Source organism: Piliocolobus tephrosceles, chromosome 11 (genome assembly GCF_002776525.5).
Source record: "Piliocolobus tephrosceles isolate RC106 chromosome 11, ASM277652v3, whole genome shotgun sequence".
In the NCBI taxonomy this organism is placed as follows: Eukaryota; Metazoa; Chordata; class Mammalia; order Primates; family Cercopithecidae; genus Piliocolobus; species Piliocolobus tephrosceles.
In genome coordinates, this window is record NC_045444.1 from 90,007,619 (window position 1) to 90,020,894 (window position 13,276).

A 13,276-nucleotide genomic window follows, 5' to 3' on the forward strand; every position below is an offset into this window, starting at 1 on the left:
TAGTCTGGAGACTTCTGTATTCTTCTGCTTTAGTTTTGGATACATTTATGCATATGATAGCAATGCTAAGTAAAAGTTACAATTAGAATATATGGTAATGTAGGATGAGTAATATGTGTGCGTATATATATATACATAAAAAAAAAAAACACCAGAGATTCTTTGCTGTTACCACAACAAATAATGGGAAACCGCAAGGGTTTTTCATGCACTTTTCTATTTAAAGGGCCATCTATATAGAATATCTGTCAAATCCCTACCGTGTACTAAGTGAAAGATTTCTTTCCTAAATATTTTTACCATTTTGCTTACTTATATTTTATAAATTTATTTAATGAAAACATTATTTTATATTTTATAAATTTATTTTATATTTTATAAATTTTATAAATTTATTTAATGAAAACATTATTTCCTTTAAGTATTATTTAAAGAGAACATGGCTTTTAATTAAATATCAATGTTTCAGCTGTGCATGGTGGCGCATGCCTGTAATCCCAACTACTTGGGAGGCTGAGGCGTAAGAATCACTTGAACCTGAGAGGTGGAAGTTGCAGTGAGCTGAGGTGGCGCCACTGCATTCCAGCCTGGGTGACAGAGCGAGACTGTGTCTCAAAAAAAAAAAAACCCACAATAAAACAAATAAATATCAATGTTTGTTGAAACTATTCCATAATTATATTTCCCTAAACTTATTCTAGAGGAAAAGATAAATATATCTGCCACTGCTTACCCATGTCTATATATCATGGTTCATAGAATCTGGGACATTAAAACTGCACACATGGAAGCCAGCAATTAGCTGTCAGTGTAACGTGAGGATGTGTGTCTGACTTTTTCCTTAAGATTCCAAGAAAGGAGAAAAAAACCTTTTTCCTCCAGCATTCTCTAAGTGGCATAGCAATTGAACAACAAATCATCTACATCAAAATTTTTATCACATAGAAATGTGTACTCCTAGAGTATTATACAGAACAAAGAATTACCATAGATAATTTCTTCTGAATTTTTGGCTTTGCCTGACCTTCTGTCACTCTGATCTTCATCCATCATGTATTGATTCATCAAAAAACTTTTACTGAAAGCTTACTATGAATCAGGTATGTTCTTAGAAATATAAAAGCAAATGCAGTCTATGGCTGAACTGCTGAATTGTGTCCCATGGTCACTGTGGGAGCTGAATTTTACTAACTTGGTTTGGGGTGGTGGTGGTGAGGGAGGGTGACTCTGAGTTTCAGACTGACCAGTTGGCATAGGGTGGGTGCTTTGAGGGCTAAGGCAATGGGAAGCTGTTCAACCAGACAGTCTCCTGAGAGTAACAGCCATGCAGTCATGTCAGAGCAATGAATAGAATCCCAGGCAGGTGGTCTGTAGTAGGGAGGCCCGGAAGTGGGTAGCACTGCCCTGGTTTGTGGTAGTGCTACTCCTTTTCCCAAGAGGTCAAGAGCAAGATGGATCACAGGCCTAGAGTACCTAGGGTGGGAACTGTGAAGGATAGTATTGTTTACCGCCCCAAAGCTTCCCCAGCCTTTGCTATGAGGGGTAGCCATGTGATCCAATTCTAATGCAAGAACTGTTAAAAGATGTCTGTTGGGAGAAAGGGGTAGGCTTTTGAGAAATCTTTTGCTTTCCTGATAAAGAGGGTTAAGCATACCTGGCAAGAACATTTTCTCTTACTTTCATTTTCCAGCCTTGAATATGAGCATGATGCATGCTGCATGCTGCAGCATTATATAGTGAACAAAGGCAACAAGCCAAGTATGGTGGAAGAAGAGAGAAGCAGGCTGGGTCTTTGATATTGGACAGCCATAGCCCCAGCCCTGGATGGCCTGTTCCAGACATCTTGTCAAGTGAAAAAAAAAAAAAAAAAAGGAACACTTGTTTCATTAAGCCACGATTGGGATTGCTGTTGCTTATACCTAATTGAAATAGAAACCAAGGTTAAAACTCTATGGAAAATAATGGGATGAATGTGGGGATTCAGCTATTAAAGTGGGAGTAAGAGACGAGAGATGCAGGAAACTAGGGTGAAACTCAGTGATAAGGATCAGGCAGAGCACAACTGACAGAAGGCTGATTTTCAGATTTCTTTCTTTTTTTTTTTTGAGATGGAGTCTCGCTCTGTCACCCAGGCTGGAGTGCAGTGGCACAATCTCGGCTCACTACAACCTCTGCCTCTTGGGTTCAAGCCTCAGCCTCCCAAGTAGCTGGGACTACAGGCACATGCCATCATGCCCGGCTAACTTTTGTATTTTTTGTGGAGACAGAGTTTAACCATATTGGCCAGGCTGGTCTCGAACTCCTGACCTCATGATCTGTCTGCCTCGGCCTCCCAAAGTGCTGAGATTACAGGTATGAGCCACCACGCCTGGCTGATCTTCAGGTTTCTTAGATACCCTATGACCAAACAGGATTGGACTCAGAACCCAGGAGAAGGCTAAGGCATCTAGATTAGGGCATGGAGAGGTGTTTTGTTTGTTTGTTTGTTTTGAGACAGGGTCTCTGTCATCTAGGCTGGAGTGCAGTGGCACAATCACAACTCATTGCAGCTTTGATCTCCCAGGCTCAAGGAATCTTCCCACCTCAGCCTCCCGAGTAGCTGGCACTACAGGTGTACACTACCACGCCTGGCTAAGTGTGTTTTTTGTTTGTTTGTTTGTTTGTTTGTTTTTGGTTTTGTTTTGAGACAGAGTTTTGCTCTTGTCACCCAGGCTGGAGTGCAATGGCACGATCTCAGCCCACTGCAATCTCTGGCTCCCTGGTTCAAGCAATTCTCCTGCCTCAGCCTCCTGAGTAGCTGGGATTACTGGCGCTCACCACCATGCCTAGCTAATTTTGTTTGTTTGTTTTTTTGTTTCTGTTTTGTTTTAGATGGAGTTCCGCTCTTGCTGCCCAGGCTAAAGTGCAATGGTGCGATCTCAGCTCACTGCGACCTCCTCCTCCCGGGTTCAAGTGATTTTCCAGCCTCAGCCTCCTGACTAGCTGGGATTACAGGCATGTGCCACCATGCCCAGCTAATTTTGTATGTTTAGTAGAGACGGGGTTTCACCATGTTGGTCAGGCTGGTCTTAAACTCCTGACCTTGGGTGATCTGCCAACCTTGGCCTCCCAAAGTGCTGAGATTACAGGCATGAGCCACCGTGCTTGGCCTAATTTTTGTATTTTTAGTAGACATGGTGTTTCACCATGTTGGCCAGGCTGGTCTTGAACTCCTGACCTCAGGCGATTCGCCCACCCTCAGCCTCCCAAAGTGCGTGAGGGATTACAGGCGTGAGCCACTGTGCCTGGCCCAGGCTAAGTTTTAAAAAAGTTTTTGCATAGTATTCCATGGTGTATATGATACTATGCAGCCATAAAAAAGGATGAGTTCATGTCCTTTTCAGGGACATGGATGAAGCTGGAAACCATCATTCTCAGCAAACTAACACAAGAACAGAAAACCAAACACTGCATGTTCTCACTCATAAGTGGGAGTTGAACAATGAGAACACATGGACACAGGTAGGGGAACGTCACACACCGGGGCCTGTCGGCAAGTGGGGGGCAAAGGGAGGGATAGCATTAGGAGAAATACCTAATGTAGATGACAGGTTGATGGGTGCAGCAAACTACCATGGCATGTGTATACCTACGAACGAACCTGCACATTCTGTACATATATCCCAGAATGTAAAGTACAATTAAAAAAAAAACAAAAATTAAAAAAAAAATTTGTAGAAACGGGGTCCCACTATGTTGCCCAGGCAGGCCTTGAACTCCTGGGCTCAAGTGACCCTCCCACCTTGGCCTCACAAAGTGCTGAGATTACAGGCATGAGCCACTGTGCCCAGCAGGCATGGAGAGTTTTGAGGGCAGAGAAGGAGCCAAATCTGTGTCTTCTGTTGTCAAATTTCTCTTAAAATTTTATCCCATTGTTTGAAAGCTCCGAGATCATGTCTTTCATCATGCAAACCAAAAAATAAATACCATTTTTCTTTTTGAAAAATCACAACCTGTATTCCCTCATTGATAGATTGACTAAAATATCTGTTAAAGTGATTGATCTAAATTACAAAAATGAGAGTCAAGAGGTTTTACAGAACTAACACCTATGGAGCCCTGTGATTCAGTTGAGAAAAATATGACAATAATAATAAATATAGTATTATATTAGCAAAGAAGATGAATCACATTTAAAGATGATTAAAGCCTTTCTTATTAAAAAGTAGAAAGTATACAGGAGAGGCTGGGTGTGGTGGCTCATGCCTAAAATCCCAGCACTTTGGGAGGCCAAGGTGGGCAGATCACTTGAGGTCAGGAGTCTGAGACCAGCCAGGCCAACATGGTAAAACCCTGTCTCTACTGAAAATACAAAAACTAACCAGGTGTGGTAGCGTGCACCTGTAATCCCAGCTACTTGGGAGGCTGAGGCAAGAGAATTGCTTAAACCTGGGAGGCAGAGGAGGTAGGTCGGGCGTGGTGGCTCATGCCTGTAATCCCAGCATTTTGGGAGGCCGAGGCGGGTAGATCACAAGGTCAAAAGATTGAGACCATCCTGGCCAACATGGTGAAACCCTGTCTCTACTAAAAATACAAAAATTAGCTGGGCTGGTGGCAGGCGCCTGTAGTCCCAACTACTTGGGAGGCTGAGGCAGGAGAATCACTTAAACCCAGGAGGCAGAGGTTGCGGTGAGCCAAGATCGTGCCACTGCACTCCAACCTGGGCGATAGGGCGAGACTTCGTCTCAAAAAAAAAAAAAAAAAGAAAAGAAAAGAAAAAAAGGAAGGGGTAAAGTTAGGATTGAGAAGTGAGGACATATCCTGTGTCGGAGTGGGTAGGGAGAAGGTCTAGGATACAGAGGGACCCTGATGACTGCCTGGGCTCCATCTTGGATAGATGACTACACCCCTGACTTTGGTTATTCTTTTTTTTTTTTGAGACTGGGTCTTACTCATTACCCAGGCTGGAGTGCAGGTGGCAGGTGGCATGATAATAGCTCACTGCAACTTTTCACTCTAGGGCTAAAGTGATCCTCCTGCCTCAGCCTCCCAAGTAGCTGGGACTACAGGCATGTGCCACTGTGTCCAGCTAATGTTTTATTTTTTGTAGAGACAAAGTCTCGCTATGTTGTCTAAGTTGGTCTCAAACTCCTGGCCTCAAGCAATTTTCCTGTCTCCAGCTCCCAAAGTGCTGGGATTACAGGCTGGTTATTCTTGATATCAAACTTCCAGGCCCACCCAAAGAAAGCTCTCATTTACTAGGTTACATAGAGCTTCATCCAGAAAGAGCTTACTGAGGTGTGAATTGTCTCTAACAAAGTTTAAATCCTACTGAAGTTTCATTACTAGAAAGTCTGACCTAGTTGGTTGACTTTACACCCATGCAAAGTCATTTTGTTGTTAAAAAGACCTTACTCTATTTCAGATTTGGTTCTTTTCATGCGTTTCCCAAAGAGCTCTTCAGCCATTGTTCAGCTATTGACCAAATGGTTGGCTCCAACCAGAAATCTGATTAGAAACATGACTAAAAGGGAGGCCTTATCTTCAAGCCTAAATGGGAGCTGCACAGAAGTGACCATTTTCTCAGGGAGATTCGGTAATTTGGTTGAGGAGGCTTGTCCTCCACCTGTCAGAGGAATCCTCGGTCTAAAGTCGTCGTTCTTTCAAGGTCAGGAACAAGGATTTAGTTGTGGAGACCCTGACACATTTATCATACAGGAAAATAATTAATTCTTCATTCAGAGTAGGCATAGGCCATGCCAGAGTCTCCCTGGCCCCACAAAGATCTCTTTACCTGCTTGATTATGCTGAAATTCCTTTCTTTGACAGCTCTTTTCATTGACAATTAGAGATAAAAGACAAATTCCTCGTTGAAGAGATACCTTGATTGAAGCTCATTCATACCAGAGCGATAGGCCAATTAATTAACAAGCCTTAAGTGACTGATTTGGTGAGAGCTATGACTCCTTGAAGTGGATGATGAGGTGAAGAGAGGTCTACATAAAGCAGGAAGACTGGAATGAGTCTTATTAAAAGGGGAGATGATTGGGAGGCCAAGGTGGGTGGATCACCTGAGGTGAGGAGTTTGAGACCAGCCTGGCCAACATAGAAAACCCCGCCTCTACCAAAAATACAAAAAAAATTAGCCAGGTGTGGTGGCGTGCACCTGTAGTCCCAGCTTCTCAGGAGGCTGAGGCATGAGAATTGCTTGAATCTGGGAGGCAGGGGTTGCAGTGAGCTGAGACCATACCACAGCATTCCAGCCTGGGCAGCAGTGAGACTCTGTCGGAAAAAAAAAAAAAAAGGGAGGGGGGAGATGGGGACTCTAAAGGCAAATGTCATTTATTCTACTCAAGAATATTGCTTTTCAGTTGCACAGTGCACACTTCTTATTATGTAGAAAAGTGTATAGAAAAGTTATTATTTATTTGTTATTATCTATTATTATTATTACTAATTATGTAGAAGTAAGCAGTTTCATTCCAAACAGAACTGGTCCAGGTTTACATAGTAAGCTACTATTTCATCATTGTTAATTTCTATTTCTTTTTGTTGTTGTTGTCGTTTGTTTGTTTTGAGACAAGGTCTTGCTCTGTTGCCCAGGCTGGAGTACAGTGGCACAATCATGGCTCACTGCAGCTTTGGCCCCCCAGGCTCAAGCAATCTTCCCACCTCAGCCACCCAAATAGCTGGGACAAGCGCACACAACCGCATCCAGCTAATTTTTCAATTTTGTGTAGAGAAGGGGTCTCACTCTGCTGCCCAGGCTTGTTTCAAACTCCTGGGCTCAAGTGATCCTCCTGCCTCAGCCTCCCAAAGGGTAAGGATTACAGTTATGTGCCACTGTGCCCAGCCTTAATTGCTATTTCTGCTAACTAAAATAATAATGACAATACAAATGCACATATTACTTAATGACAGAAACCTACAAAATAAGCAAATTCAGATAATTCACCCAAATTGTTGCTTCGATCTCTTTCTCAAATAGGAGGAAGTGGAAGTCTTATCCTCTCTCCTCATATTTGTGATGCCCTAACTCCATTTACTTTTACTTCTTAGGAACTCGACTTCAATGCCAACTCAGGAGTTTTTATTTTCCATTTTAATCCTTGGGCAAATGATTTTTTTCATATTTTAAAGTGTGTCTTTTATCCAAAAATTACTGCATTATAAATTTGATGTGAAAGCCAAAGGCAGACATTTAAATAAGTGAATATTCTGTATCAATTAAATAGAAATTTGGCTGACATTATTTTTCCTTGTGCACATTCAACATATGCTGTGAGCACAGTATGAAATGACACACTTTTATAGCTAGAAAAAAGTATTGGAGGCCATTTTTGTCACTATTGAATGCTTCATATATATTAGTGTTTAGAAAAGAGTTGTGTGATCCTTGAATCATTTTAAATCACATTTAAAAGTACGCTATGTGGAAATGAAGGACATGACAGAAGTATAAGGAAAAAGTTGTAAGAAAAGGTAATTCTAGCCAGGCGCTGTGGCTCACGCCTGTAATCCCAACACTTTGGGAGGCAGAGGTGGGTAGATCATGAGGTCAGGAGTTCAAGACCAGCCTGACCAACATGGTGAAACCCCATCTCTACTAAAATTACAAAAATTAGCAGGGCATGGTGGTGGGCACCTGTAATCCCAGCTACTTGGGAGACTGAGGCAGAAGTGCTTTTTATGTATTTTTTTTTTTAATAATTTTTTTTTTTGAGATAGAGTTTCACTTTGTTGCCCAGGCTGCAGTGCAGTGGCACAACCCTGGCTCACTGCAGCCTCAACTTCTTGGAGTCAAGCAATCCTCCAGCCTCAGCCTCCTGAGTAGCTGAGACTACAGGTACATGCCACCATGCCCAGCTAATTTAAAATTTTTAAACATTTTTTGTAGAGATGGGGGTCTCATTATGTTGCTTGGGCTGGTCTTGAACTTCTGGGCTCAAGCAATCCCCTTGCCTCAGTCTGCCAAGGTGCTGGAATTACAGGCATGAACTACTGCACCTGGCCTCAGGCATCCTATTAAGAGAGTTAATGAAGGGAGTAATTATAACCTAAGATCAATCTTCACCCAGAAAGCATAACCCAAGGGTTGCTAATGGAACGTCAGCTAGAACAGGGGTTTTATCTTTTGCCATGTTGACTCCAACTCTCTCTAGAGTGGCAAAGAAACAGAAAATACCAGGTCTGCCCAGACCTACAATAACTGAATAGTTACAAGTTAGCAGAGCACATTCCAAATCACACAAAAATGCTTACTCTAAATGCACCATGACTACTATCTGGCTTGGTTGCATTTTCCAAATCAGTTGTGTGGGGTTGGGAACTTTAAACCATCTAGTTTAAATTTAGATCAAGCTCCTATATCAAATTCCCACACTCCTCCCTTGATTCTAACCTCCCAGAATAATGTTCTCTCTAATCCTTTGCTCTCCTTCCTGCTTATCTGCTTTCATTTGTTCTTACAGCCTAATCCATTTTATAAGATCTGTTCAGGCTCCCATCAGGGCTAATGCTTTAGTCTCCTCCTGGCTCTCTGCGATCTCCTGTTTTTAGCTCCAACAGCTGGGATCCTGAAGCCCTCACTTGTAGGCTCAGCCCTATGTTTATATTTGGGAACAGCTCTCTGTCAGGGCTGGGAGAATTAGAAGAGTCTTAGGCCAGTATCTAGACAACTCTGCCTCAAACCAGCCTGTCTGCTGATGCCATTTTAACACTCTTCTTGTATTTATTCAGCAATTACCATCCCCTACCACCCACCCCCTACCATATGCCAGGCACTGTGTGAAGAATTGGAGACACATCATACCAAGACACAGTCCTTACCTTGAGGGCCTTTAGATTTAGAAAGTTAGATGGGCAAGTTAACCAGCGACCAACCATGACTGTGACAGGGGCATGCATGGGACTCTTGGAGCCCTGGGAGGGAACCAACCTTGGGTTGGAGGTGGGCGAGTGGCCAGAAAAGGCTTCCCAGAAGAGTTGGTTTCTTTATAAAGATGAAGGATGAGTAGGAGTTACCTAAGCACATAGGGAAGGAGAGAGAGACAGAGTGTGTGTGTGTGTGTGTGTGTGTAAGCCAGAGGATATGTGAAGCACAGCATCTTCCAGGAGCAATTAAGTAGCTCTATTTGGCAGCATAACATAGTAGTTAAGATCATGATCTCAAAGCCAGACCACCTAAGTTTGAATTCTGACTGCTGCTCTGTGACCTAGGGCAAGATACTTAATCTCTTTTTGCCTTAGTTTCTCCATCTGTAAAATAGGAATGATAATAGAACCTGCCTCATAGGATTGCTGTGAGGAGTAATACACCTGATATATACAAGTGCTTAGATTGCCTAGAATAGTGCCTGGCATATAACACAATGATAAGGGTTTGTTATTACTTAGGTATAGTATTACATGAAAAATAGGGAGTGGCCAAAGAAAACTCTTGTGTGGCATAGTAAGAAGTTTGGATTTTAAAACCATTCGATGAATCCCTTTTGCCCTCAGGATAAACAGAGCAGATTGCACAACGTGAGTTTTGGTGGGGACAAACTGTATTCAAACCATCGCAGAAGCTATAGGGCATTATTGAGTTTGTTCTCCCCCCATTAGCATTGTAATTATATTTGCAATCCAAAATTTGGGGTGGTAGTAAGTTTCCTTCCACCTAAGCTATGCATTTAATTGTGTGGGAAGTATACTAAACAAACTAACACTCTTCAATACTTATTTTGAAGGCTGGCCAGACGCAGTGGCTCACACCTGTAATCTCAGCACTTTGGGAGGCCAAGGCAGGCAGATGACTTGAGGTCAGGATTTTGAGACCAGCCTGGCCAAAGTGGTGAAACCCTGTCTCTACTAAAAATACAAAAATTAGCCAGGTGTGGTGGCACGTGCCTGTAATCCCAGTTACTTGAGAGGCTGAGGCAGGAGAATCACAGGAGCCAGGAGGCGGAGGCTATAGTGAGCTGAGATCACACCGCTGTACTCCACCCTGGGTGACAGAGCAAGATTCCATCTAAAAAAAAAAAAAAAAGAAAGTCAAGCATGATAGGAAGGAAAAGACAGAAATGGTCAAAAGAATGTAACCTTCTGCATTAATGTTTCTGTTTTTCTATGGGAGTAGAACTCACGTATTGCTTTGGGAAGCCAATATTCTTACCAAAAATGATTTTCTATGTTTCTTGAACACCACATGATCTACAAGGGGATCTATTCTGTGACACTACTCTATTTGAATCATTAGTGAATACACTTTAACACAATGGAAGCTATAAAAACAGCATAAAAAGATCTGGAAGTGTCTCAGATATCCTGCCTTCTGAGGTAAATGGCTTGTTATAAGGAAAAAAATCTTGTTCCTATTTCTTAAGGTACAAATTAAACCATCTGGGTTTTCATTTAAGTCCAGGGACTTTCTTAACATGGCAAAATAGAAAAGAATTGCCTAAGGTAAAAGTCATATTGCCACTGATTCATTGCAATTAGCTAATTGGCAAACTCTTTTTCTCCTCCCCATGGAAGAAAGAGAAGCCTGTGAACTCGAGAGCCTTAGAGATCATCTTTCTACAGATGAAGAATCTTGGATAATTTTTGCTAATTCAGAATGATGAGGATTGCATATTTATAACACGTTACTGTAAGGCATTATTTCTTACTGTACAGAGGAAAGGGAAGTGCTTTAAGTTTGCTTTTGTCTGACATCTAGAGTCAATAAGTTTTTGTGTATATGATTCTAATTATAGTAAAGAACAGTGTCAATATGTAGTCATCTTCTCCATGTGTAAATAGATCCTTTATTGAAAAAAATAGCTTTCCCCATTCTGCTTGAGAATGCTAATATGCAATGTCTGTTTTTTGTCTGCAGTTTTTTAAATTTAATTTTTTAATTGACAATTGTACATACTCATGGGGGTACATAGTGATGTTTCCTTATGTATAATGTTTAGTGATTAGATCAGGGTAATTAGTGAATCCATCATCTCAAACATTTATAATTTCTTTGTGTAGGGAACATTCAATATCCTCCTTCTGGCTATTCGAAACTATTAATGTATGATTGTTAACTATAGTCATTCTACAGTGGTATAGAACATAGAACTTATTCCTCCTATCTAGTTATAATTTTGTATCTGTTTGCAGTTGTTTTTTGAGACATTTTTCTAAACATTTGAGTTTAAAATTGTGTCTCTGAAAACAAAAATACTTCTTTTATGTACTTTCCAAGTAATAAAACTGACTCAGAAAAAGAATACTGGCACCAGTTGGAAACTTCACTAGTTACAAAATCATACATAATTTGTGCAACCTTGAGGTCTGGAGCTGCTTATGGAAACTCATGCCATCAGCCCTCTAACTCAATTAAATACAAATGTGTTAACATCACTGCTAGCTGTGTAACCTCAGTGGATGCAGGCAAAGAAATAAAGGGAAGCCCTGGTAACAGACAGATGTGCTACTCTAGACTTCTCATCATTTGATATTCACTCCTTTGAAGTAAAATATTTTATTTCAGGAGTGGCAGATTAAAATGCAGGAGCCTCTGGATGAAATGCAACATTGGACCATTGTCTGCTGACAGCACCTCAGGAATAAGCAATTCATTCATTTTGGGAAACATTAGGAGACCTAAGCACAGGAGGCCACTAATACAGTAGAATGAGCTGGCCAGGGGACTAAGAGCATCAAAGCTCTAATTACCACTCTACTAATAGCTAGTTGTGTGACTTTGAGCAAATCACTCCCCTTACCCAGCCTGTCTTTACATATTGGTAGAATGAGGGGGTTGTTCCATTCCAAATTTCCACATCTCTACTAAGGAAGAGCAGGCAGAGTGAGGTAAACTGGGGCAAGTGTAACAATGAGTCTTCCTGTCCTGACATTTTTGTCTCCGCAAAGGGAGAATGCTTGAAGGCCTGCTCCCAAAGCAACTCTCTAACTCCTGCTCAGCTCTGTGCTTGGTCTTGAGTTGCCTCAGGTGATTGGTCATTCCTGATCAAGGAGCAAAATCCCTGTGGTTAGATTTGCTCCACTTTGAGCCCCACCTAGCCTGGCTTGTACTCAGCTTTTAAATTATTAAAAGCATATCTGTGAAGCTACTCTTAAATGACACTCTGTTCTATGAGCATGAAATAGCCCAGAATGCCTCAATTTCACCTGCTCTATGGGGCTCTACATCCCTGATTTCCTCCCTCCTTTCTTTTCAGGGTGCGACAAAATTGCCCTTTAAAGGGAGCATTGAGTTTACCGGAGGCTGATTACGATTCACTCAGGACCCCTTCCAATGGTAGAGCCAGTTTATCCAACCACCACCCCTGGCCCTTAAAAAACCAGCTAGCTTCCTTAAGAAGTCCAGATACTGTGTTCTTTCTGATTTCTGAAAATCATTAGGCAAATGTAAGTTAAACACCTTTTCTGACACTTCATATCATGATCAGAAAGAAGCCAGGCCTATTGCCTCTGTCCGTTCACCAGCGTGCTCCATGGGAAAGAACAAACAAGTACAGAATTCGTATTGGAACAGTTTTTGCTCTTGATCAAAGCAGCAATAGGGTAAAACTGATTTGCAGAGTTTGGAGAACTATAGACTCAAGCTGTCCCTGCTTTTTTCAGTTAAAAAAAATAATAAGTGAACAAGGCAAATAATATAACTAGATGAAGATATACAAAGACCCTCTTTTTATATCCTTCCAGACGTTTTCAATCCATAGAAACATCCAACACATGTACTCACATTTTTCTCCTATTCATCTCTCTCTCTATATAAATGAGCTCTTCTATTCATTTCACTTCTGCTTTCTTTTCTTTTCTTTTCTTTCTTTCCTTTTCTTTTTTGAACGGAGTCTTGCTCTGCCCCCCAGGCTGGAGTGCAGTGGCATGATCTCGGCTCACTGCAAGCTCCGCCTCCTGGGTTCACGCCATTCTCCTGCCTCAGCCTCCTGAGCAGCTGGGACTACAGGTGCCCGCCACCACGCCCAGCTAATTTTTTTGTGTGTTTTTAGTAGAGACGGGGTTTCACCGTGTTAGCCAAGATGGTCTCGATCTCCTGACCTCGTGTTCTGCCCACCTCGGCCTCCCAAAGTGCTGGTGTGAGCCACCATGCCCAGCCACTTTTTTATTTCTTAGTTGGATAAGTCAGAGAGCATAGATAAGAATCCACACTTTTTAGAAAGTCTGCTTTGTAAGATTAGCTTTGGATAGAATACAGATCTCCTTTTAAGCAAAGACCCCTTTTTGTGCTTCTTGAGGAAGTAACAGGAACAGTCTCTGTTGGCAAACCTTCCCTACGCTGTGAAATCAACAT